The sequence below is a fragment of the Microtus pennsylvanicus genome, chromosome 14 (genome assembly GCF_037038515.1).
Source record: "Microtus pennsylvanicus isolate mMicPen1 chromosome 14, mMicPen1.hap1, whole genome shotgun sequence".
Lineage (NCBI taxonomy): Eukaryota > Metazoa > Chordata > Mammalia > Rodentia > Cricetidae > Microtus > Microtus pennsylvanicus.
The window spans coordinates 58505155-58531415 of record NC_134592.1 but is presented as its reverse complement, the minus strand read 5'-3'; the positions used below and the strand labels follow the sequence as shown (position 1 = coordinate 58531415).

General features: G+C 45.7%; 1 long non-coding RNA gene across 1 annotated transcript in view; it reads left to right on the top strand.

The window, feature by feature from the left end:
- LOC142835124 (uncharacterized) overlaps positions 1-26261 on the top strand; it is a 101275-nt gene that overhangs the window by 37097 nt on the left and 37917 nt on the right. The gene's annotated exons all lie outside the window — the stretch shown is intronic.

Genomic DNA, 26261 nt, shown 5'->3' with positions numbered 1-26261 from the left:
GAACAGGCTGAGGAAAAGTCATTGCCTTGGCTTCGGTCAGTAGAGACAGAAATGATTCACGCCACATTTTACATAAGCAAGCCTATATTACCTGAATGATTTTGGTATGCCTTCCGCAAATGCAAATCTCATTTCCCTGTAGGATGCCTCTGACCTGTGGGATATGGCAGAGACTAGGTCATGTCTGTGACTAGGTCATGGCAGTGACTAAGTCATGGTAGTGATTAGGGTCATGGTGGTGACTAGGGTCATGGCGGTGTCTAGGGTCATGGCGGTGTCTAGGGTCATGGCGGTGTCTAGGGTCATGGCGGTGACTGGGGTCATGGTGGTGATTAGGTCATGGCAGTGACTAGAGTCATGGCGGTGACTAGGGTCATGGCGTTGACTAGGGTCATGGCGGTGATTAGGTCATGGTGGTGGCTAGGGTCATGATGGTGGCTAGGGTCGTGGCAGTGACTAGGGACTAGGGTCATGGCGGTGACTGGGGTCATGGCAGTGATTAGGTCATGGCGGTGACTAGGGTCATGGCGGTGACTAGGTCATGACAGTGACTAGGTCATGGTGGTGACTAGGGTCTCTTCCTAGAACTTCCCTCTGGAAACTGTTGCATCTCTCATCACTCTGAAGGTAGATTCATGGCCAGTTCTCAGAAGACTAGAGTTTTTTAAGTTGAGAGGATATCCTTTTCTTCTTTTTTATAATGACTACACACGCGCGCGCGCGCACATGTATATATAGCCTGCAAGTATGTTTGTGTGCCATATGTGTACAGTGCCCGAGGAAGCAAGAAGAGGGTGTCAGATCCTCTGGAACTGGAGTTACAGACAGTTGTGAGCCACTGTGTGGGTGCTGGGAATTGAACCTAGGTCCTTTGGAAGAGCAGCCAGTGATTTTAATTGCAGAGCCATCTTTCCAGCCAGAGAGGACTTTCTTTTCCTCTCTCTCTCTCTCTCTCTCTCTCTCTCTCTCTCTCTCTCTCTCTCTCCCCTTTTATTTAGTTTCTTAAGCAGTCAGAGATGAGGTCTCCCACGGGGCAGCTGTGCTTCCCTTATTGAGACTACTAGGTCACACTGCCTGTTTTAGACTGACCCAGAGCTATTTAAAGTTGCAGTGAGGCTGCTAACCCACGTCTGCCTGATGTCACCTCCTTCTGTCCTTTCTGCTCCTCGCACCCTCCTTTACTTTCTGTGTTCTGGTAGCCCACCCCTCCCCCATCTCCCTCCCATTCCCCTTCTCAGCTGTGCTCTTTGCATCTTTCAGATTAGAGAGATTTGGTTGCTTCTTGTGAGCACCAAAAGAATTTCTCACTGGGAGCACTCTGGGGAGGGCAAGGAGAAGGGGACCAGGCCCTTGGCATTGTTTATGCATCCGGCAGGTATTTACCAAGCAGGCCTGTGTGTGCCAGGCCCCAGAGATTAGAATTATTGGCAATCTGTAAACAGAATCTGAGTGATAGTCTTTGCATTTGGACATAGACAATTAATTGACGAGCCGTGGGATGAACTAAAAGACCTCCCTTGATTCCCCTGCCTTCCTTGTGCTCACCAGCAGTGGGTTTTGCTAGAAAGGGATAGGGGAGGGGGGAAGGAAGGAGGGAGGAAGGGAGAGCACAGCCAGGCACTCCCACAAGTGTCGCAGACACCCTAACCACCACACTGGTTCGCCTTGGAATGCCACTAGAGCTGCCGATGATAATTAGTTTCCTCTTTGCAGCCGCTGACCCCTTCAGCATTGCGGCATCTGTCCCTTCCAAACCCTCCCCGAGCATTGGCTTCTAAGTAACTGTAATCAATCATTTCCTATGGGCAAACCCTTCTTAATAATGAGCTCATCATCCCATCAGGTGAAAATACAGCCGCACAATTAATATTGGGGGATGAAAATAAATGACTGTTTTCCGAATAATGAGCCTTGAGTCTTGCTTTAGAGCTCAAAGGGCAGCACAGGACCAAATTTTAATGCTTTTCCCCGAGAACCAACAGGCTTGACTTCAAAGCCACTGCACTTCATTGAAGCTGTGATAAGAGCCCGCGGAGCGGCAGAGAAATATTGCAGCTGTGGCTCTTTGCGAGAAGCAAAGAATCCTGCGATTGTTCAAGTATGACACAGTGAGTTGCTGATGGAGTCGCTCCATCCAGATACATCCGGGTGCGTGCATTGCTTTCCTTCGCGGGCACTGGGGCTTGCACAGCTAAAAGGCCGCACCTGAAGCAGCCGAGGCCATTAGTTGCTTTGATGGAAAGGAACCGAGTGACCTGGGGTGGGGGCAGAGGTGCACAGAAGAAGGGAGGATGAGTGTCCTCTGAATCCAGGTGCACTACCAGGACCGACTGCAGCTTGAGCCAGCCAAGCAGTCTTTGTCTAGCTAAGACGTGGAGGAGGAAGAAGGGGGAAGAGACATGACCGGAGGTCTGTAGAGACGGAGAGCTCGCTGGTTTTTGTTGGTCTGCATTAGTGACTCTGTTCCTGGACTAGGATTGCTCTCTTTTGAGAATTCTTTTCTAACTTTGCACACTAGGGTAGATCAATGTCTTAGGGTTCCACTGCTGTGGTAAAACACCATGACTAAGAGCAATGTGGGAGGAAGGCCTTAGTTCAGCTTACAACCATCACTCAGGAAAGTCAGGGCAAGAACTCAAGGTAGGAACCTGGAGGTAGGGACCTGGAGGCGGGAACTGAAGGTGAGGCCATGGAGGGGTAACTGCGTACCAGAGCGCTCATTCTGCTTTCTTACACACAGTGGCCACCTACCCAGGGCTGGCAGCACCTACATCGGGCAGGCCACACCCACATCCATCGCCAATTAAGAAAATGCTTCACGGGCTTTCCCATAGGCCAGTCTGGTGGCGGCATTTTCTCAGTTGAGGTTCCCTCCTCCTGAAGGACTCTAGCTGTGTCAAGTTGAACAACCACCACCACCACCACAACAACAACAACAACACCAACCAGGACACTTACTCTGTGAACCCCCGAGGTGTCTTCCACATACTCCTTTACAGTTCTCCCCACCTTTTGAAAATCTCTGCTTGGTCTATTGTTCTGTAACCGTTTCCTCCCAGAATGAAGTATTTCATTATCTGTAGAAGCTTCTAGAGCAGGAAGTTAAACAACTCAAAATAGCTTCAGGAAGTCCCTGAAACTGGTGTTCACTATACTCCTTCTCCCAAAGAGTAAACAAAACAAGCGGTTGAGAGTCACTCTCAGATAAGCCAAGTTGCTAGGAAGACTCTGAGACCAGTCCGGCGGTGTGGAAGAGGTTTAGACCAATTGAGTCCCTTGGAAGGGACACTCTCAACTGAACCCAGCTGCCTGCAGACTGTGAGGTGTGCTCTGGGTTTCCAGCTTTTGTGATCTTGTCACCCGTGCTGGGATGGGTCTCGGTAAAGCAGCTTGAGTCATTTCTGCTCCAGTTAGGTAACCCCTCCCCATACTCCTGTAAATGACCAAATAAAACTCACTGGTTTGCCGGGTTGGACTTTGGTGGTACCTGTTCTACGGTCTGTCATGAGCTTCCTGTCTGGGGCGGGTAGATGTGTGTGTAATGTCTTCCCAGGAGAAGTTTTGTTGCACAACACATAGCAGTTGGCATGTGGTCTTTGAGGAAAGGCCGTGTGTTCTGTCCCTAATTAACTGTGTGACCTTGGGCACCTCAGCCTCTCTGAGCTTCAGATTCGTTATGGATAATGACATGTGCTAAGGTGACTGTAAGATGAAATTATTCAATAAAGGGCCCGACAACTAGTTATTATCACCATTATCAGTAATAATACTGTCCCATATTTGGTCATAGTTTCCCAAGAGCAGAGTTTATGTCTTCTGGAGCTCAGCTCATAGGACGCTCTCAGTTTGCCTCTGTTGGATGGTTTCACTGTGGTAGTTGCTTAGGAGAGACCAGTTGTTCCTCTTGGGTAATGGACTGAGCCTAGAGAAAGCCGAGGTTCAGCTGTGACATAGACGGTGACGCCTGAATAGAGTCAACCTATTCTGCGCTCAGTGGGAAGTGATAGGAACGGCCTTTGCTATGAGAGGTTGAGACAGGAAGTATTTCTAGAGAAGATGATGTCATGAATCTGTGTGTCCCTTTAGAGGTGAGGCTCTTCTGGAGAAATACCTTCTGGGAAAAGCTCCTAGAGAGTCCAACACTGAAGCCCTTAACTCTAGCTGTAAAGAAGGCAGATGCTGGTCAGCTGCCATCCTTCTCCATCTGCATGACCTTCCATGGGCTCCAGAGCTGGCGGTTCTCATGGAGTCCTGTCTGCCTGCACTCTTCATGCATGCTGTGGGCTCATTAGGCTCGGGCATCTATAGGGCATGCCTGAGAGAGGGTCCTCTGTGAAAACAGCCAAGTTTGCTGGCAGTAAAGCTGTGGCCATGTGCAAAAGGGAAGAAACTAGATTACGTCTTAGGTTCTTTTTCAGTCCTTTGAATGCAACAACAACAGCAAAATCCTGAGGTGGGAGAGAGAAAAGGAACAGGAAGAAGAGAGAAACCAGGCACGGTGGGCTCATACCTGTAATCCTAGCACTCATGGGCTGAAGCATGAGGGTTGCCATGAGTTGAAGGCCAGCCTGAGCTACATAGACTTTGTCCCTGGTGGGGGAAGCAGGGGGAGGAATACAGAAAGGATATGGGGAGGAGTAAGGGAAAGAGCAAAAGAGAAACTCGTGGCATTTCTAACAAGACTTCCCCTCTGTAACATTGCCCTTTTTAAAATTAGCATAGCTCGGCAGTGGAGGGATCGCTGCTGACTTGGAAATAGTTCAGACAGCAAAGTGTCCACCAGCTCATTAGAAATGTCATTAAACCCAAGAATGACTACAATCTCGTGATATAAATACAGTTTTCTGCTGCCTGTCTCAAGGAGTGAAACCGGCTTGCCTCTGGCATGGTGGACTTCAGAACCAAAGAGGGAGGCCTTTCTGTGACAAGGTAGCAAGAACACACTAAGGAGAAAGCCTGCTTATGAAACTAGAAAGAGAAGTAGGAATGCCCAGCAGGAGTTTAGCTATCTGGGCTCTCATCCAGAATTGGTTACTAACTAATGCGTGACCTTGGGTGAGTTGGTTCATTTCTTTGGACCACATTTTTTTTTAATCTGGAGGAGCCCCACCAGCTTTCCTAATATAGCTTATTAGAGCCTAGAAGTATGTACTGGTGAGATTGCAAAGAGGATATACCGTACCCTTCACCTATTCTTGAACAGTAGACTTGTGACCCATATCAGTCCATTTCCATCAATGTCTAGACAGCTATCCAAGTGACTTACACATCAGTTCTTCCAAAAAAAGTTTCCCACTGTGAAAACTGTTCTACCAATTTAGGAAAATGCACACATCCCAGCTGCGGCATTGAATGCAAACAATGACTTCTAAAAGTAACTGGGTTATTTAATAAGCATGTTTAGTACCATCCATGTCCTCTGTGTCATCTAGAGAAGATAACAACAAGACCACTAAGAAACCCACACCAGAGGACTACCCAGTAAGTCAACATCTGCAACATCTTGGAACCTGTTCCAGGAACTGACCTGCATATGCATATCAAAGTGAGCATTTATATGACTTCTTCTGCAGAAGGCCCCTAGTCCAGGCTGGACCTTCCTTATTAGTGACGCTTCCTTATTTCAGCCAAGTTTGCAATGGCAAACTTGAATCGTGGCTAAAATAAAATCCCATATCCTTTGCCCAGGGGACAGTGATACTGTAAATTGGAAGTTTCTACCAAAAGTCTGAAAAGACAAGGCCCATGATCCTTAGTAACGCTACAGGAGACGGTAAGCTCCCCGATGTGGTAGGCCAATCCACTGGGTGCTATGTCCTGAGAGGTAGTGAGTGTGGGTGGGGACTAAGTTTGGAATATGTCAGGGTAGATGTTCGTGTTTGCAATCTCTCTGATTCCTGAGGATATGTATTATCAACCTCCTAGTGTCTGTGTATTGAAGGAGCCCAGATATTTTTACATTAGGGGCTCCTAGGAAGCCAGCAGGATTTAATCATCAAAGTCTGCACTATGTGGGAAAATGTTGCGTGGATGTAAACACTGGAAACATTTCATAGGGGACTTGTTTTTCTTTCAATGCCTTCAACACTAGCCCTGAAGTCACTACCCGGACCGTGTGCACATGCATGTCTTTGGTGGTGGTAGTGGGAGGATTCTCAGTTCTCTGTTCCGAGGCTATCTGAGAGTAGATAATCAGAACTAACCCCAACTGTAACCCTGGTGGCGGTGCAATCGCAAGCCTCGGTTGTTGTGGATTATAGGCATCTCAGGAACTTGTGCACAAGAAATTTATACCATGTCTTCTAGTAAACTGGAAGAAAGAGATCTGAGGGAGAAAGATCTCTCTAGTACCAGAACTACGTGAGCTATGTGGTCCCTGGGAAAAAATTTATCCTTGAGGGAAGAATAATTCTGGCATAGCAAGCTGGGCTTAGCAACAGGCCTTAAGGATCAAAAGGAGTAATGAGCCTTGGTTCTGCACAGAGGCTGTTATCTGGACCCATCCTGGCCCAATTATCTTGGTGTCGGATGCCAGCCCTAGAGAGAAGAATAAATAAGCCTGGAAAAGCAGTGCCACCCCACTGAAACACTGCAGAGCTCAAGCAGCTCCCCTGCAGAGTGAGATGTCTCCCCTGCAGAGCACAACTCCGGGAAGGTACCACTTCTTTCATTACAGCACTTTGAAAAGTGAGTCGGGCACCACCTACAGCAGAGCATCCTGGTATTAACGGCCTGGAGGAGCCAGCACATCGGAAAGCACATCGGAACGGGGAGCGGAAGGAAGCCTTGTATTAGTGAGCACAGTCCCAGAAGGAATCTCGTGTGCTACGGAAACCCTCTTCGGGTCTTCAGGAAGACCAGCGGAGTGTGGGGCTGTGGAGAGGAGGGGGGTGGAGATGGAGTCCCATGAGCCAGTGAAATGCCATACTGAGAGCAGTATTGCCACATTGGTTCCTCGAGCAGTTGGGCTCTCCTCTTATTTCTTTTCTGATGCTCTCAGCCTCCCTTGTCCATTGTTCTGGCTCTTACAGCCTGGGCCAGCTCTACATGGGCTCCAGTCGATCTTACACAGGTACAACCTGATGCTATGTAGTCTCATAACTTTTACCTTCTCATGAGGTTTCCCTGTTGACACGAAGGCATAGCACCTCCTCCCCCATTAGGTACCCATGTGTAGGCAGCAATCTAGCAATACTACAGAGTCAACTATCTCATGGGTCAAATCTTTGACCAGTGGAAAACTAGTCAGAAGTGGAAAATTCATTAAGCCCAGCTAGGCATTTCACACCAGTGCAGTTATACCTGGCTTCTCTCTGGGTAGAACAGCAATTTATCCTGACTGCATAGTGACCTCATCTGCATTTGGGTTGTTTTCTCTTTTGTGGTTTCAACAGCGTAACCATCCAGGCCTTTTACAGTGTCTGGTGTATTGATGTAGTAAACCTGGGAGACCCAGGCCATAGCTGTCAAAAGGAGGTGTGGTAGCAGGCTGTGGGATCCACCATGTCATCATCACTCAGAAGTTAACAGTTTTCCAGGAAGGCGCAGTGGGCTAGTAAAGGGCTCATCTTTGCCACCGGCTTGAGTAAAGTAGCCTGCTTTGGGCCTTCGTAGCTGACAGACGGTAATGATGTGATGTCTCCAGTCACTAGAGCACAGGAGTCCGGGACAAGCAAGATGGTTTGATGGTAACGGTCTTACGGCCATCGTGATGACCTGAGCTCAATCCCCAGGAACCATATGGTGGAAGAGAAGAGCTGATTCCTAGAATTGACCTTTGACTTCCACATGCTCATTCTCCCACATGTGCACACGTACACACACACACACATGTGTACTTGAAGTTATAAAATATTTTAAAAGCATACATGATCCTGGGAAATAAATGCAGCTTCATCCGTCATCATTCTCAATGACCTACTTATGGACTTGTTGTTTTCCGTGCCCACACACTTGGAATTTTCCAGACTCTGAGGCCCTAACTCCCAGAGGTCAGTACACTTTCCGCTGACCTTGATGCCGTAGTTCCCATCCAGATAGAGCTGCTTCTGTTGGAGAATGAGCAAGCCAAGAAAGTCACTGGATAGCACGGTGAGCTGTAATTTGGAATGTAAGTGGAGTAGGGAAAGCACGTCTGAACACAGCATTCCCAAGGATGTGTTCTGGTTCACGTGAGTGGGTTATTGATCAATCCCAGCCCAGCAAACCTTGGTAATTGTGGTAGTTTGAATGTAATTAGCCCCCATAATCTCAAAGGGAGTGGCACTGTTAGGAGGTCTGGCTTTGTTGGAGTGGGTATGAACTTGTTGAAGGAAGTGTGTTACTGTGGGGGTGGGCTTTGAGGTTTTCTATGCTCAGGATACTGCCCAGTGTCTCAGTTGACTTCCTGTTGCCAGCAAGACGTAGGGTTCTCAGCTACTACTCTAGCACCATGCCTGCCTGCATGCCGTCATATTCCTTACCATCATGATAATGGACCGAATCTCAGAAACGGTAAGTGAGCCACCCCATTAAATGTTTTCTTCGTGAGAGTTGCTGTGGTCATGGTCTTGACCATACACCACTACGCAAGCAGTGCAGGCCACTGGCCAAGGGAGTCAGAAATCTAAAATGAGAAATAAGGAAGGAAATGGTAAATATTATTTGCAGCCTTGGGATCCGTTCCAAATGTCTGACTCCAGTTTATTAATCTCTTGCCTTGGAGGTGTGTGTGTGTGTGTGTGTGTGTGTGTGTGTGTGTGTGTGTGTACACACATATATTCATATATATATATATATATATATATATATATATGAAATTCACATATATATTCCATTGATTGAAGTTTCATTCAAAGGGCTCATTCTGTAGCCAGGCTGCAGGCATGTGTGTGAGGGCTACTGCAGATTTCTTTGTCTTGGATATCAGAGAAGTCCCGGGGTGGTGAGGGAGAGCAGCAAGGATGGGCCTGCATAAGACACCGCCTTCCTATCTGGGGGGCTCTCTTGGCTGCAGTAACAGCTCAAATGGGGGTAGAATCAAGAGGATCATGAGTTTAAGGTTGCCTTAAACTACATAGGGAGTTCAAGGCCAGCCAGACACAGCAAAATAAAATAAATTGGAGAATAAAAGTTAAACCTAACCACAGATGAAGAATTCTGGTTCTCGGTGTTCTTCCCTATGGACAAGGTTTAGGCTTAAGTCCTTGGTGTCATATAGAAGAAAATAGAAAGGGCAGGTTAAAAATGTTTTTAAAATCAGGTATGGTAGCACATTCCAATAATCCTTCACCGGGGAAGCTGAGGCAGAAGGAGTCAACACCAGCCTGGACTACATAAGCAAGATGCTATCAAAAGTCAAAAACAATAATAAAAGTCCATTTTATATTGTCATAATCTACTCTCATTGGAATGTTGGAAATCCTGGATGTAGAACCCAAGACAAGCCAACACTAGCATCGGCATTTGAGGTAGCACAGGATAGCCCTGTGAAGAGGGGGATCTCTAACACGCGCCCAGAAGTCTGTCATCACCTACTTCCCCCCAAATGCTCATGTTCTCGCTCCCTCTCCTCCATTCCAGCCCTTTGAACTACAGTTATCTTCAAGTGGGCATCTAACTTGATTTGCAGTGGCGCATTAATGATAAATGGAATTTAATCTGGTATTTCCCCAAGAATCCCAAGTGGATATTTTAAAATATATAAAATAATCCCTTAACTCAGAAGACCAAGCTTCTCCTCATAAATTTTCTGGCATCAGCTGTTGGCTAGTAGACACAGATTTGGAGTTTCCTTGAAAAAAGGAAATTGCACGCTCAGTTACTAGTTTAAATTTAGGTCTTGGCCTACGTTCTTTATTTCTATACCTTTCACTAATAATCCTGCACAGAAAAAAAGATCTAGACAAAATTTTTTCAGACTTGTTTTTAATCACTGCTTTGGGTTTTTTCCCTACCATAGTCTTAAAAAAATTTAATAGTTATATGAAAAGTTAAAATTAGTTTAAACTAAAGCTACTGTGCCTCCTAGGTAGATGTTTCCATTAATAGTTTACTGTATTTGCTTTGTCAGTTTTCTGCCCAGAATCCACTTCTATTTTTTTTTAAATCCATATCAAAATAAATTGCATGCACCGGCACTCTTCCCTTCAGGTGCTCTCATGGCTTGACTTTCCTCTTAACTGTTCCTCATGTCAGAATAAAGGCAAGACCCATCCAACAACTGCTGCTTAATAACTCCTTTGTCATTTGGGACTCAAGACAGAAGGACAGGCAGGACAGAAGGAATTCAGTGGCTTCTCCTGTCCCTTTTCTTGCAGGTAGGCGACCAAGCTTGCTTCGTGGATTGGCATTTTACTTATATTTTAATAAATAAAATTTGCCTGAGGATCAGAGGAATAAAACAGCCACACTGGCCAACCTTATAGGCCAGGCTGCAGTAACACACACCTTGAATCCCAGTAGTCATGCTAGCTTGCCATAGAAACCAGGCAGTAATGGTGCACACCTTTAATCACAGAACTAGAGAGAATTATAAAACGGAAGGAGACAGCTCTCAGTCTCATTCTGAGATTCCTGGAGGCAGGATCACCATTTTCGGACTGAGGTCGAGGTAAGAACCAGCGGCTGGCTGTTTTGCTTTTCGGGTCTTCAGGTTGAACCCCAGTGTCTCTCCCTGAGTTTTTATTAATCGTGCTTCAGAAGTGCCATCCTGTCCAGTGAGAGGCATGAGTGAGACGTTGTAGTTCCTCTGTAGCTTCACGCTGTATTGCAGTCAGCTGGCGACCATTTCACGGGCTCAGCTCACTTTATCCATCATCGCGCTTGTGAAGGCAAAGGTGTTGGAAGCTACAAATCGAACTCTGCACGGAGTTTGAGTCAGCCCAACACAAGCTGCCTGCCTCCTGACTCACTGAGAGCCGCTGTGACTAAGCATGCCACTGTCTCCTTTCTGATTCCTGATCTGTCTAACAGGGTACCAGCAGGACGGGGGCTTCCCCAGCAAGAGGCTCCTGATGCCTCAGTCTGGAGCTTCCCCCTGCCACCATTACTTCCTGCCACCCCGATCAGCACAAGCATTTCTTTCTTTTGCATAGAATGGCTTTGTCTTTCTGCTAGAGACTAAATTCTAGGCAGATTAGAGACTTTAAAAATATTCTACTCTTAGTGCTTGGGGTGACACTCTCAGATTAGAAAGTCTCACATATTGTTTATTTAAACTTAAGATGTGAAGATAACTGCTTGGTTTGTTAGTGTCCCTCACACTGGTTCACAGCACTGTTGACGTTCTCTCTGGCCGAACATGGCCGATTGTATCAGCCGGATATTTTTTTCCCAGAAAGATACAGGCTATAGCCATGAGCACTGACTTACAGACATGGCTGTGTCAGCACCAGAATTCAGAACTGCTCTGCTCTTCTTGGTTTCCACAGACCCAGGGTCTTTCTTTTCAGCAACCTTTTGCACTGACCTCTTTACTGGCTTCTCAAGTAAGGGATTCAAGTGGAGGAAGCCTGGGATGTGGCTTAGCTGGGGGCCTTGACAGGTCTGATTCTGGGGCTCGCAGGCCACGAAAAGGCTTCCATCACTCTCTGATGCTGGCAGTTCTACAGACCCAGGTCCCTTCCAACCCTGGGTCACTCTGCGGGGATGTATGAAAGTCAAATAAACTTCCCTCTGGGAAACATGTCACTGGACCTCACAGAACACAGTGTGCCCCACACTCGGGTAATTCATTAGCCAATACTCTCATGAGCGCTCAGCTTCTGAGAGTGTAACCCGTGACTATATCTATCTATCTATCTATATATATATATATATCATCTCCTTATGCGGGACACCGTGGGGATTTAGCTAAATAAGTACATTGACGTCCTTAAAAAATAAAAAGAGATTCAGGTAATAGGCTAATATACTTTCCTCTCTTCTGAATTTCCCTAGAGAAAATGTCTTCTATCTCAATTTTATGTGATGGAAAAAGTGTCACCGATGCTCTGGAAATCCTGAAAGTAATTTCACCGTGGCCTCACAGTTGGTGACAGCGACTGGGTTTCAGGCTTCCTTCCTACCTGAGCTGGGGTTCATTCCAGAGCCCAGGGAGGCTTCGGTGACCCTTCTTTCTTTTTAATCCTTATTCTACTGATATTGCTCAGTAGGTTCAGTAGAGTCTGAACAGAGCCCTGGGAGGCTTGTCATCACAGCTGAATCCAGGCACAGAAAGGTAAGACTCTCAGCTCAAAGCCGGTCATCTGGAGAGGAGCAAGCCCCAGAGTTACTGCTTTTTGTAATTTCTGCTTGCTCTGTTATCTATCAGTTCATCGTCATCCACATCTTCCAGAATGGTCTGCCCAGGACTGATACAGAAAACAAAGAAACGGGAACAACATGCGTTGCCGAAGGGGCCTAGCCCACCCTGGAGAGCCGAGATGAACTACTTGGCAGTGACCTTGACAAAGGACATACCATCTTTGGGTGTCGTTCAGCCTCCTCACCACCCCCAAACATGCAGTAGTTTTCGATTCCTATCTAGCCTTCCCTTTGTCTCACCTGGAGACTGACAGCCCCTCAGATGCGCCTCTGGGCTGCCAAATCAGATCCCACAGCCTTGTGTGCCCATCAGGACGTCCGTTCACTGCAGCCGGCCTCAAGTAAGCCAAGAAGCCTGCTGCTGTTGGCTGCTAGATCTAACACAGATAAAGCCCCGCCTCATTGTACCCTGACGTTCACACTCCAGTTTGTTATCAGCCCCACAGCCTATTTCATGGGATTCCCAGAGCAGATTAAACAGCATTAGTCTTAGACAGCTAGAAGGGGGAATCTCATCTCCTCTCCACAAAGCTAGCCAGTACCAGAAATGGACCAATGTGTCTCTACTATGCAGAAGCAGGGAGACTGAGTCCCAGTTTCTCTTGACCTTTCCCCCGTGGTCGCCAAGTTGGTGGCAAGAGGCCCGAATGTTTGCTGTGACACGAATAAGCGTATTTAGGAGGCACCACGCTAAGTTCTGTCTGTATGGGACATTTTTATTTAATTCTGTATCGTAGAAAAAAACCAAGGCACCAAAGGCACAGCTAACTTTCCCAGCATCACAGACACGAAATGGCGTAGAACGGAGGCTTGGCTCCGGAGACCTCGCAGTTTGGCTCCGGAGACCTCGTGGGGTCAAACCACTTCTTAATGGGGGAAGAAGAGGTTTCCCAGAAGTTCTGGGAATATTTTTACCTTGTGCCTCACTGTTTAAACCTGGGTCACGTGACTGCCCTGGCTGCGGTACAAGTACAGTTTTATGGAATTGACCTTAAGACTGTAAAGGTCGGCTGAGCAGCCAACCAATAGTCTGCCCCAGGTCAGACAAACAATGGCCTTTGTTGGAGGGTAGATGTCTTCTGCACACTCACCTCCGAGATGGAAGTCCCAGGTCGGTGGTTGCTTGGCTTGCTGCCACCGGGTGCAGAGACCTCGCTTCTGCTCCCGTCCAGCAGAAACGGCGAAACTGCCAGCAACCCAACTTCCAACCAGTGAGCCAGGGGCTGAGCAGAAGCAGGTCTTATTAAATTATTCATCCTGATTTAATGGGGGAGGAAGCCAGATGCAACAGGTGTGGCTCTTCCTGCTTGCCGACTGGCTTCCAACCGGCTTTTAGATACTTGCTGCCTCGGGGGAGAGCAGCAAACAGACAAATCAACCGGATTTTAAGCTAATTACCAAAACGCTACAATACCCATCAAACGGGGACATTTCGTTCTGTTGTCAGTGGTCACAGAATAGAACCTTGGGAAAGAAAGCAATATTAAATAGGCAATTTTCTGTACACGCAGCCCGGAAAAGCCTCTTAGATACATGGTTACATCCCAAGCATTTTTTTACCTTCCCGTAAACTCAGGTAGAATCTCATTTTTACAAGCTCGAAGAGACTCCTCAGTTGCTGCATTAGGAGGAAGCTCATTATACTTGAAGCCTATTGGTATAATACACTACTATTGGCGCTGTTGTTTCCGCTTCAAATCGACTTGCACAAAGCAAATGTTAGCCATAGAGTTGATTGGCAAATGGCACAAGGGGCCGGGAGGAAGGGGGTGAGTTCAAAGATGAGCCTGGCCTGTTCCGAGCTCAAGAAGCAGAGGAGGTCAATGATGTTCAGTCCTTCCGTGGTGATGTATTTGAATGTGGCATGGTGGTTTAATGAGATACTGTATGCCTTTCAAATGGCAGGTCGTCCCGTTTTTGCTATTTTGTAATTTTCCTGGTTCTCCCTCTCTCTGGAGCTTGTTGTGTTAGCGCTAACCGCTTACGAGGGCTATAAAATGAGCCGAGTTTTGAATTGCCGTCATCCGTCTGGAAAGGAACTAAAACTAACTGGGCGACACTGGAATCCCCTGGAGCTCTGCGACCCCAGTTTCCCAGAGACTCAGCTTTTTTATCTGTCAAACAGAGAGCTGCATTCCACGACCCTGAAGCCTGTGATCCCTAGAGCCCTTGAAGTTCTGAAGTTCTAAAGGTCTGTGCTTGGCCGCACCCCGAGTCAGCATTTAAGAAAATCCCCCATCATAAACATGAGTCACAAGTGACGTGCTTGGCTGTATCCTGCTGAGAATGCTGAGAAAGCTGATGGAGCAGGTCCTCCAAAGGATGGGCTGTTAGAAGGATGAACGCTGCATCCCTCTAAATGACTGGGTGCCCCCCTCAGTGTTTCCTGTGTCCACACTGACAGATGATGCCAATAAGCGAGGCTCTCTCAAGGCATGGGCGCAGGGAAGGCGTTCTCCTCGCATTACGCCTTATGAATGGAAGGTTAATGAAATTGTGCGCTTCTCGGTTTCCACTGTGCAGGTAATTTTGTCAGTGAGATGAGACTGCCCTACCTTTAATTTGGGATTCTATTAAATTAAACGCACTGCAAAGGAAGGGCCACTTTATTCTGCTGGTCTGTCATATTTAATAGCAAGATGGCGTGCTGAGTGCCCTTGCCCATTGATTCTCTCCAGAGCCTTCCGTTTGGTAGCGGTTTGCTGTACGCCCATACTGTGTACACAAAAGGAAAAACAATGAACCTCCTTGGGTCAAAATTCCTTTAAAAAAAATCACATTTATTATTTATTTATTTGTTCATCTGTTTGTTAGGAGTGGGCTGAGTGTGGGGGCCAGAGGCCAGCTCTGAGACGTCTGTTTTCCTCTCCATCTGGGATCTGGGGATGGCGCTCAGGTCGTTGGGTCCAAGCACTAACACTTTTACCTGCTGAGCCATCTTAAGTGAATCGGGAGTTTCCTACGACTTGGGCTCATCTCATATAAAGAAAAAAAGAGGAAAAAGGAGAAAGCGAGTGGATTGCAGCCCACCTATTGCCATGCCTCCTAATCACTTGAGTTTCCATGACTGTCCCATGTATTGCAGGATCTTTAGTTCCTGCTCCCACTTACTAAATCCCAGGTTGCCCCGCCCCGTCTTCATACGGGGCCCACACACATTTCCAAGTGCTAGTCTGTCTGAAAGAGTCCAGAGTGAGCATGCCTCTTCAACCAGAGGAACTCTTGTGTAGTGTGTCTAGGGCCCTGGGGTCAAGCCCCAAGCACCGCTACCCCCGCCACCAAGCCTCCAAAGGGTCTGTGTGTCTATGTGGGAATATAAAGCGAAGGAACTTCAATCATTCCACCCACCTCCGATTAGCCTAGCTTGTCAATGTCATTCTTCCCTGGATTGATGGCATTTCCATAAGAGAGAAAAGGCGGAAGAGGGCCTCTGAAAGTCACATGGGAAATGTGCGTTTTATACACTTTTCCCAGATCTTAGACAAGACTGGAAACCTTTTACATCACATTGCTTTATGAAAGATGTAGTCTTGTTTTTCTCTCACAATTCTATGGAATAGGTTAAAAGAAAACCGCTGTGAAATTTTCAAAAGAAAGTGCACTACAAGGACGTGCACAAAGGCAAGTGAGTTGACATTGTCCTCGTATCTAGATTGCTCTGTGGTGTCAGGGTTCTGAACCCCCGGAACTGAACACACAGGTACTGGGTGGGTGCTAAGTGAGGCAGATACTCTCTTGTACAATGGAAAAATAAAAGGTAGCTAAGGCGTGGTCTCTGCTTTCGAGGCTCACAGCTGCTCCTGGGACACTAACTCTAGAATGTCTAGGATATAAAATACGCACCACACAGGAGGTTCACTTGTATGGGAATCTGGTACGGGGTGGGTGACGTCACACTGGCCCAGAGGAAAGGTGGTGAGGGATGCAGAGTCCAGCAGGTCCCAGGAAAGTTTCCAAGAAAAGAAAACCAATTGGGCTGGGCCCCAAGAATAAGTGAACCTTGACCAGGTGGTAAAAGGAGAGAGAGCAGCTTGCCAACTGAGAACAGCACATGCCAGGTCACAGAAGTGGCAGAGACGGGGAAGGTCCCTGCTGGTGGTGGGGCATTTCTGAAGTGATTAGAAGATGAGCCAGGAACAGCAGGTGGAAGTAGGTGTCTTATCTTCTATGTAGAAGTTTTGCAACATAAGAGTAAAACAATTAGACTTAGAGAGAAGCAAAAACTCTAATGACCATACAGAACATGGCTAGGCCAGCAAACTTTAGCCAAGGACCCCAGGTAAGAGATAGTAAAATTTACACGTCACTTTAAACACTCATTTGGAAGAGTTAGGAGGCCATGTGAATCCAAAGTAAACTGAAGGCCAGAGGAATTTTGTTAATTCTTTTATTTTATTTTATTTTTGTTTTTATTGAGCTATATTTTTTCTCCATTCTCCTCCCTTCCTCCTCCTCCCCTTCTGCCATCTCCCATGGTCCCCACACTCCCAATTTACTCAGGAGATCTTGTCTTTTTCTACTTCCCATGTAGATTAGATCCATGTATGTCTCTCTTAGGGTCCTCTTTGTTGTCTAGGTTCTCTGGGATTGTCAATTGTAGACAAGTTTTCTTTGCTTTATGTCTAAAACCCACTTATGAGTGAGAACACATGATTATTGTCTTTCTGGGTTTGGGTTACCTCACTCATTATGGTGTTTTCTAGATTTACGTGCAAATTTCAAGATGTCATTTTTTTCCGCTGTGTAGTACTGAATTGTGTAAATGTACCACATTTTTCTTTACACATTTTTTGGTCAAGGGGCATTTAGGTTGTTTCCAGGTTCTGGCTATGACAAACAATGCTGCTATGAACATAGCACATGTCCTTGTGGTACAATTGAGCATCCTTTGGGTATATACCCAAAAGTGGTATTGCTGAGTCTTGAGGAAGGTTGTTTCCTAATTTTCTGAGAAATTGCCACATTGATTTTCAAAGCAGCTGTACCAGCTTGCACTCCCATCAGCAATGCAGGAGTGCTCCCTTTACCCCACATCCTCTCCCGCATAAGTTATCATCAGTGTTTTTGATCCTGGCCATTCTTACAGGTATAAGATGGAATTTCAGAGTGGTTTTGATTTGCATTTCTCTGATGACCAAGGATGTTGAGCATTTCCTTAAGTGTCTTTCAGCCATTTTAGATTCCTCTGTTGAGAGTTCTTTGTTTAGGTCTGTACCCCATTTTTTTAAATTAGATTGTTTGTTCTTTTGATGACCAATTTCTTGAGTTCTTTGTATGTTTTGGAGATTATCCCTCTGTCCTGTGTGGGATTGGTGAAAATCTTTTCCCATTCTGTAGGCTGCCATTTTGCCTTGTTGATTGTGTCCTTTGCTTTACAGAAGCTTCTCGGTTTCAGGAGGTCCCATTTATCAATTGTTTCTCTCAGTGTCTGTGCTACTGGGGTTATATTTAGGAAGTGATCTCCTGTGCCAATGCATTCAAGTGTACTTCCCACTTCCTCTTCTATGAGGTTCAGTGTGATTGGTTCTGTATTGAGGTTTTTGATCCATTTGGACTTGAGTTTTGTGCATGGTGATAGATATGGGTCTATTTTCATTCTTCTACATGTTGATATCCAGTTATCCAGCACCATTTGTTGAATATGCTTTTATTCCATTTTATATATTTTGCTTCTTTGTCAAAAATCAGGTATTTGTAGGTGTGTGGATTGATATCTGTGTTTTCAATTCTGTTCCATTGGTCCCCCTGTCTGTTTTTATTTCAATACCAGGCTGTTTTCAATACTGTAGCTCTGTAGTAGAGTTTGAAGTCAGGGATTGTGATGCCTCCAGAAGTTCCTTTATTGTACAGGATCATTTTGGCTATGGCCAGGGGAATTTTTAATGTTTTACCCTACACTTCACATTCTGGATACAGGCTCCAACCATGGTTTCATTCTGCATATGGAATGTGGTACATTTGTCATATTTATATGATGTATCCCAGTTACCAGGGCCACAGTTGACTAAGAGATTCAAACTGGGCCAACTCGCTCTAGGTTCTGGTGTGCAATGGCTGCTCTTTATTGCCTAAGTTCTACCTGTTAGTCAATTCTGCCTGCATGCTGCCATATTCCTGGTCATGACCCCCTGAAACCGTGAGCCCCCAAATAAACACTTTTTATAAATCCCCTCGGTCATGATGTCGTATAGCAATGACAGAAAAGTAGCTATGGCAGGGGTCTAATACAGCGGTGCTACCCCGTTCTTCCCATCAAGACGTGGAACATGACACCAGACGAACAGCTTGAGCTGATGCTGATGCTGTTGACTGCCGTTGCCCGAAGACTGTGGGAGCTATCACCGAAGCTTCCCCCGCATCCAGAGAAGCTTCCTCTTTTTGTTCAGCATAACAGAAAAACCAGAAGGTGTCATAAACACAGAGCGGTGTTTGTAAACATTTTATTCTTATGCTTTCCCCACATCCGTGAAAATTCGCCAGGGGTGGGGAAAGCAAGAGCGGAACATTGAGCCTGGCGGCAGCTCTCATCTGGTAACAGTTCCCGTTCTAGTCGAACTTATATTTAGATGCCATTTCCCGCGTCACACCTCCACCTGCGGGAATGCAGCCACCTTTGGGTGTGAAACTCGGCGCCTGCTTAATGGGCTCACGAGAAATGACACAGATGTTTTTCATAGTAAACAGAAGAGGAACACACCTGGGGATAGGCAGCGTGACTTGAGGCAGGGAAAGTTGGTGATTTGGAGTTGTTCTGTATTGCTGCCCAGTTGTGGATGCCGTGAAGCAACGGGGGTGGACCCTTCTAGGACCCTCTGAGAGGACAGATGAAAAACGCAGTCCCAGAAGCGCTTAGCTTCTGTTTGCCCAAGACCTTTGCACTTCTTGACTGTTGAGGATCCGGCCGGTAGACCATGCTCAGGGGGCCACCGGCAGAGTGATGCCGACTTCAGTGCTAGAGATGCAGGTGGGATTTAAATACAATGCTTTCTAGTACTGAACACCACTCCCATGGCCTCCGTGTTGGAGGCGGTGGCAGTCTGAGAGATGGGACATTTGTCTCTCATTCTGGAATTGATTCTGGTAATAGATGACCACTTAATATTTGGTCTCAGTTTATTTGCTAGGTTCAAAACTAGGTTCACTGAACTGAGCCATTATCGCCCAAGGTATACCCGATAGTATGATAGGTTATGTAGAATGTCAATAGGTAAAAGAGGGAAGAAAGAATGTGTTGGTCAAATAATATAAGCAGATGGTGATAGAGAACAGTTATACGAATTTGTTCCCCAAAGAATATCTTAGTCCTTATAATGTCTACTGCGTATGATCCTTCATTTGAGAAATACTTCACAGAACCAGGTTATCTTTTATTCTAATATTATTGTGCATATATATTTTAATCATCATTAGACTTTATGTTAAGAATTTCTCAGATTTCATTTATTCACTAATATATTAAAAAGACAAGCAGGACTATTTGACCCCAGAAATTGGAGACCAGCCTGGGAAACATACTAAGGCCCTGCTCCTCTCATCTTTACAATGGTTTTGACATCACATGAACAGACTGCAGCTAACCAGTATCCCGGGGCTCATTCCACATCCCATCACAAGTACGTGTGAGAACCAGAGGCTGTAACCAATACGGCCTCTACCAGTCTGTTCTGTCCTCTCTTCCACAGCCCTGAAGGTTAACGCTCTTCAAATCGCCAGCTTGAGACTCGGTGTGCTAAGCTGTAAGGAGACAGGGAGCTGCAGAAGAGTTCACTGTACCACCTGAGCATCCCAAGTGCGATGATTGACAGGCAATGGCATTGCCAGGCCCCACGTAATGGCTCGTCAGTGGCGCCTCTCAACCGTCCCTCGCAGACTTCTCCTGTTATCCCTCTTTACCATAATAATTCAATTTCCCCTCTGGAAGTAGCAGATGATGTTTGTGGACATTCCTGCAACCTCCATACTCTAAGGAGAGACGGAGGTAAGCGGACTGTAGAAAGCATATATTTCATCTTGAAGTTCTTTGAAGAAAACCTAAGTTCTTACTTTCCATGATACGACTATCGGAAATAGTAAAGTGGGAGAGGAGGGATCTACTTCCTGTGTGTGTAATATTGAAACGGTCGGGATTGTTGGACGGTAGAAAGGAAAAACCTCCTTTGAAGGTCTCAACTATTTATACATAGATAATGATTTTCGTGTGTGTTTTGTCTCTTTTTCTTTTGCTATTGAAGGACGACCCCCCCCCCAGCTTTAAACTCAGTCTAGACTCAATCTGGTAGTAAAACTTCCTGACCAATGTAAATGTGGAAGAGTCATAATCTCTAAATCTCCACACATGAAGACAGCACACACATGTGCACACACATACACACGAGCACACACATACACACGTGCACACACATACACACGAGCACACACATACACACGTGGACACACATACACACGAGCACACACATACACATGTGCACACACATACACCCGTGCACACACATACACACATGCACACACATACACACGTGCACACACATACACATGTGCACACATACACACCTGCACACATACACACCTGCACACACAGGAGCACACACATACACATGTGCACACACACGTGCACATACACACAAACACACACATACACACGTGCACACACATACACACCTGCACACACATACACACGTGCACACACATACATACGTGCACACATACACACCTGCACACACATACACCTGTGCACACACATACACACGTGCACATACATACACATGTGCACACACATACACACGTGCACACACGTGCACACACATACACACGTGCACACACACGTGCACACACATACACACGTGCACACACATACACACGTGCACACACATACACACGTGCACACACATACACACGTGCACACATATTGTTTTTTCCTTCACTTCCACGAATTGACATTAAGCTAGTCTGTATGAGTTGGGGAAAGGGATGATATCTGGAGCATGAAGGGGAGTGTTAACTTATTCTTGAATATTTTCAATAGTCAGTACTTATAATCTCTTACATACTCGCAGATTTGAAACAGCAGTAATGACCTTGGTGTTTATTTTTCTACTTCATTGTACATATTTTGATACATAATATATCATTTATATATCACATGTATGATATTACCACACACACACAAACACACACACTACACACTACCCCAAATCAGGGTTATGAGCACTTTTTCTCAGACATTTGTGATTTTTATTGAAAACAATTTTTCATGTAATATATTCTGATCAGTTTCCCCTCTCCCATCTCCTACCACAACCTTCCCACCTCTCCACTCATCCAACCTCATGCCTTCTTTCTCTCTCTCTTTAGAAAACAAACAGGCAAGAAAAGGGAATGAGGGGAAAAAAAGAAAAAGAAAAGCACAAGAAACACACACACCAAAAAGTCATAAAAACACCAAATTGGAAACCATAATATATAAGTGAAAGACTGGTAAGATTAAAAACAAAACAAAGCCATCTGAGACAACAACGCCACAGAAATGCCATCTAGTCTGTTTGTGTTGTCTGTCTTCCGCTGGGCATAGGACCCTAAGTGTGGCTTGTATGCCCAGTGAGAGTCCAGTGAAAAAAAATTCATTTTCCTTTGCAAATGGTTGTTAGTTGGGCATAACTTCTTGGCTAGGGATGGGAGATGATAGACTTTCCCCCTCACCACTGGGACCCCATCTGGTTTGGATGTGTGCAGGCCCCGCACATGCTGCCTCCGTCTCTGTGAGTTCACATGTGTGTCAGGCCTGTGGTGTCTGGAGGACAATGTTTCCTCGGTGTCAGCCTTCCTCTCTGACCTCTACAAGCTCTTGCTTCTTTTTCCACACAGTTACCTGAACCCTGGGGGAAGAATGTGATGAAGACATCCCATTTAGGACTGGGTATTCCAAAATCTCTCTCCCTCCCCACACTGTCCAGCTGTGGGTCTCTGTATGAGTTGCCATCTACGGCAGAAGGAAACTTCTCTGATGATGGCTGATTGAGACACTGGTTAGGAGTCATCTTATTGCTATTTTCCTGTAGGCCATGACCTACCTAATCTCAGATGCTTAGCCACCCAAGCAGTGTCGGGCATGGGTTCCATTTCACAGAGTAGGTCTTGAATCCAATCAGGTAATGATTGGTTACTCTCACAACATTTGTGCCACTATTAAACCAGATCACCATGCAAGCAGACCACCAGTAAGGATTGCCAGGACTGTAGCCGGGCTGATGGTTCCCTTTCTCCTTCGGCAGTGTGTAGAGTGCCTTCCAGTGTCGTGAACACTAGTCAGTAGGGCTGAGGGTTCTACTTGGGTACCAGCTAGGCTTCTCCGTGTTCAGTGGGGTATTTAAGTATTGTCTTCAACAATAGGGCCTTACCATTAGTTTGCTGAAAGCAGCCAATAGCCTTGTCAATTAGCCTGAGCTGTTTGGGGGTTTCCATCCGACCCCTTTAGCAGGCAACTCAGTGAGATGTAGCCCATTCCTAGCTCTGGAGATTTTCCTTGCTGGAAAAAGATGTCTGGTTGGGGCTTTTATTGACTTACATGCATTTGTAATTTCTATCAGGAAGCTTCTGATTACTCTTTTCTAGTTAATTGTTGTGGATTGGAGTTGCACTACTACTGTGGAAGGCCAGAACTACTTCCTGCTACCTAACCGAACTTTGGTACCCATTAGGTATCCTCTCTCAGTAACCCACATCGCCCCTCTTCTTAGTCCCTATGGCCATGGTTCCACTCTCTTCTTCTTCGCGACTGATGTTTCAGTATTTGTCTTTCGGTGCCTGGCTTACTTCACCCAGTACCAGCAAGTCTATCCTTGTTGCTACTGATAACAGAATTCCATACTTTTTATGGGTGGATGGTATCCTTCATATATCTGTCACATATTCTTTATTTATTCATCCATCAGCAAGTACCTTGGTTTCTTCTATATCTTGGTTACTGTGAATAGTGCTGAATTAAATTATTTTTCTCATCTAATGGTTTTGTTTCCTCCGGATATTTTACCCAGTAGTAGGGCGGTTTGCATGTGGCAGTTCTATTTTTGGTTTTTAAGCCGCCCCCATACTGTTTTCCATGGTTGTCTGCACTAATTTACATTCTCATCAACAGTGGGTAAGAGTTTTGTGTCCTTGCCAGCACTGCAGTCTACTCGTACTGAGTGAGGGGTAATTGATGCTGACCATATTTTGTTATACTTGTTGACTATCTCTATGTCTTTATATTTTTCCTATGTCCCTCTTCTTTAATAAGGCAGAGGCAGGACTGTGTACCTAATATCTAAGACACAGGGAGGTGACTTAAATGTTAAAGACTCCACTGGAGAAACGTTGAAAGGTCCTTATGTTCTGTGGCTCTCCACGAATCTCTAACACGGGTCTCAAGTCAGCTTCTTGCTTCCCTGTAAGAAAATATGGCAATCTGTGTCTAACCATTTTTAATAGCCTAGGTTTCATCAAATGTGGAGTTAATTAAACACAATTCAACTAGGTGATCAAGAGACTGTATCTTCTGTTCTAAATAGGAAAACTAATTGCAGGTGATTACAAAAAGAAAATGGAAGGGTGTGTGTGTAGTGATATAGAAAAAGACACATTGTAAAGCATGGCCCATCTCATTTGGTCTTTGAAATTATCGATTCAAGATTCCCAGGCCCTGGCTGAGAGAGAGAGAGACAGAGAGAGAAGGAGGAGGAGGAGAAGGAGGAAGAGGAGGAGGAGGAGGAGGAGGAGGAAGAGGAGGAGGAGGAGGAGAAAAATGTTGAAGCTGTAATTTTCTAGAACAGGATCATTTGCTCCCCAAGAATGTTTGCATAGTCATGCAAAGCCAGGAAGAAGGGCACACACACTGGCAAAGGAAGCATCCACCTGTCCTGCTGCAATTTGGTCAGGCTCAGGGCTGCTCCTTAGCAATGACTGGGAAGGGGAAGGTCTGATGCCTTCTCTTTTACAGGAGATTTGGTCCATCTGGACATCCTATGTAGACCTTTTTTCTGCCTCATTACCATCAAGCTGACAAAATCACCCTCCCTGCCCTCAGGGTGAAAACACCCACACCCATAACACACAACACACACACACACACACACACAACACACACACACACACACACACCTTCAGTCTGAGGCAGCCCACTTTAGCATCAGCATAACCAAAACAAACACTTCACATTTTTTAAAAAATGGGTGTCATTAAGAGGAACTACCTATGATAGTATTAGTGGCTAATTTTCTTCATCAATTCATCCGACTTGTATGGAGTTCTAGCCACGTCATTAGGAGGTTTTTGGAAGGCACTATAGTTATACCTTGCCCTCACAGAGCTTTCAGTTTAGCATGTGTGAGAGATAAAATCATAGCAAACCACAGTGCGGTGTTAGTTAATAAAAGGAGGTCTCAGAGTGTAGATACAAAGATGCTCGAGAAGTCCTCAGGACACCAGCGAACACTGCCACATGTTGCCAAGCAACAAATGCCTCATGAAAAGAGGATTCAGACCTAGGAAAAAAACTCCCCTTTATGCAAACGGTTCTTTTGCTATCCAAGGGCACAGAAACCCCTTTTAGAAGGCTACCATATTTTTCCCTCACTGCCATGACACTCTGATGGGGTTGACTCCAGCGGCCTTGCTGTGACCCCTTGTTTACAGGTCGCATTGGGTACATGCTGTTTGACTGCTTCTCTGGGCTTGGTACACAGGCAGCGCTGGGCACCGGTCCAGTTGACGAGCTTGGCCTTCATCATTATCTTTTCACCAGAGCACAGTGTCAGCTCTGTCTCTTTCATTACGCCAGTGGTCTGCCCTAATCAAATTTGACATTCTTGTCCTCCCGTTCGTTCCCACAGCTGCCATTCCTCTGCTGCTCTCGTGCCTACTTCTCTGGGGAAAAAAAAATACTGCCGAGGCAGAGCTAGAAGTGAACTGAACCACAGAAGACTTACCTCAATAGATTTACCATTAAGAAAAAGTTAATAACATTGTAACAAAACATTAACAGATGATTATGTGGTGAGGATAGACAATGATTTGGAATCTTTAACTTGACCTATATGCAAATCAATGAGTGATTTGATTGAGAAGATCAGATTGGCCGGATATGAAAGAACAAGCAATGTTTACATATATGGATAGATACCTCTGCATCTCTACCCTCTAGGATCTTTCCAGAATGAAAGCAGTTTGTATCCCTTTATGGAATATGTCATAACCCCAGCTGCCAGGTCTTCTCAGTCAAGCCCCCTGAGTGCTTGGCCTAGTGATAGGAATAAAACACTCTCTTCAAAGAATAAACTATCTCTGACTAAAAAAGAAGGCTGAACATTGCATGTCCAAGAAGGACCAAACACTGGGTCAGCAAGAACTCCATGGGCATCTAGCCCAACAGTCCTCACCTGCAAATGGCTTGAATGTCTTGCCTATCTTCTTAAATGGCCCTCCCACCACGCAGTGGTAAAGTGAAACACCTGGACAGCTGCAAGCATTTCTCTGAGTCCTAGCTTCCTCATCTCAGAGTGGGGAGCTACCGTGATGCCATGCGAAGTGCTTAGTAAAATGTCTGCCACATAAGGATGCTAAATTAATATTAACTAAATAACAACAATAGTGTTGCTACTTCCCATACTCTACCCAAAGTCTGTACAAGCCATGCTGAGGCCACGCCGATCCTGTGAAAGTTACATTTCCTGGCCACTCAAGACTCACTGAATTTGAATCTTGAGGTGGCTGGGGACTGAACTTTCAGCCAGATTTCTAGGTGGCCCTGATGGTAAGCCCAATGGCAACCGTTTATATTTCGTGATGTTTAAACTTTTATTTTCTTGATCTTTGGATGAGAACATGGAATCCTTTACAAGTGGTTCAAGCCTTCAAGCGTAGGTGTTAGCACAAAAATTTGGGGTGAAGAGACAGTTGCTGAACATATGCTGAGTTCCTAGGGGATGGGAAATGTACATCTGCAT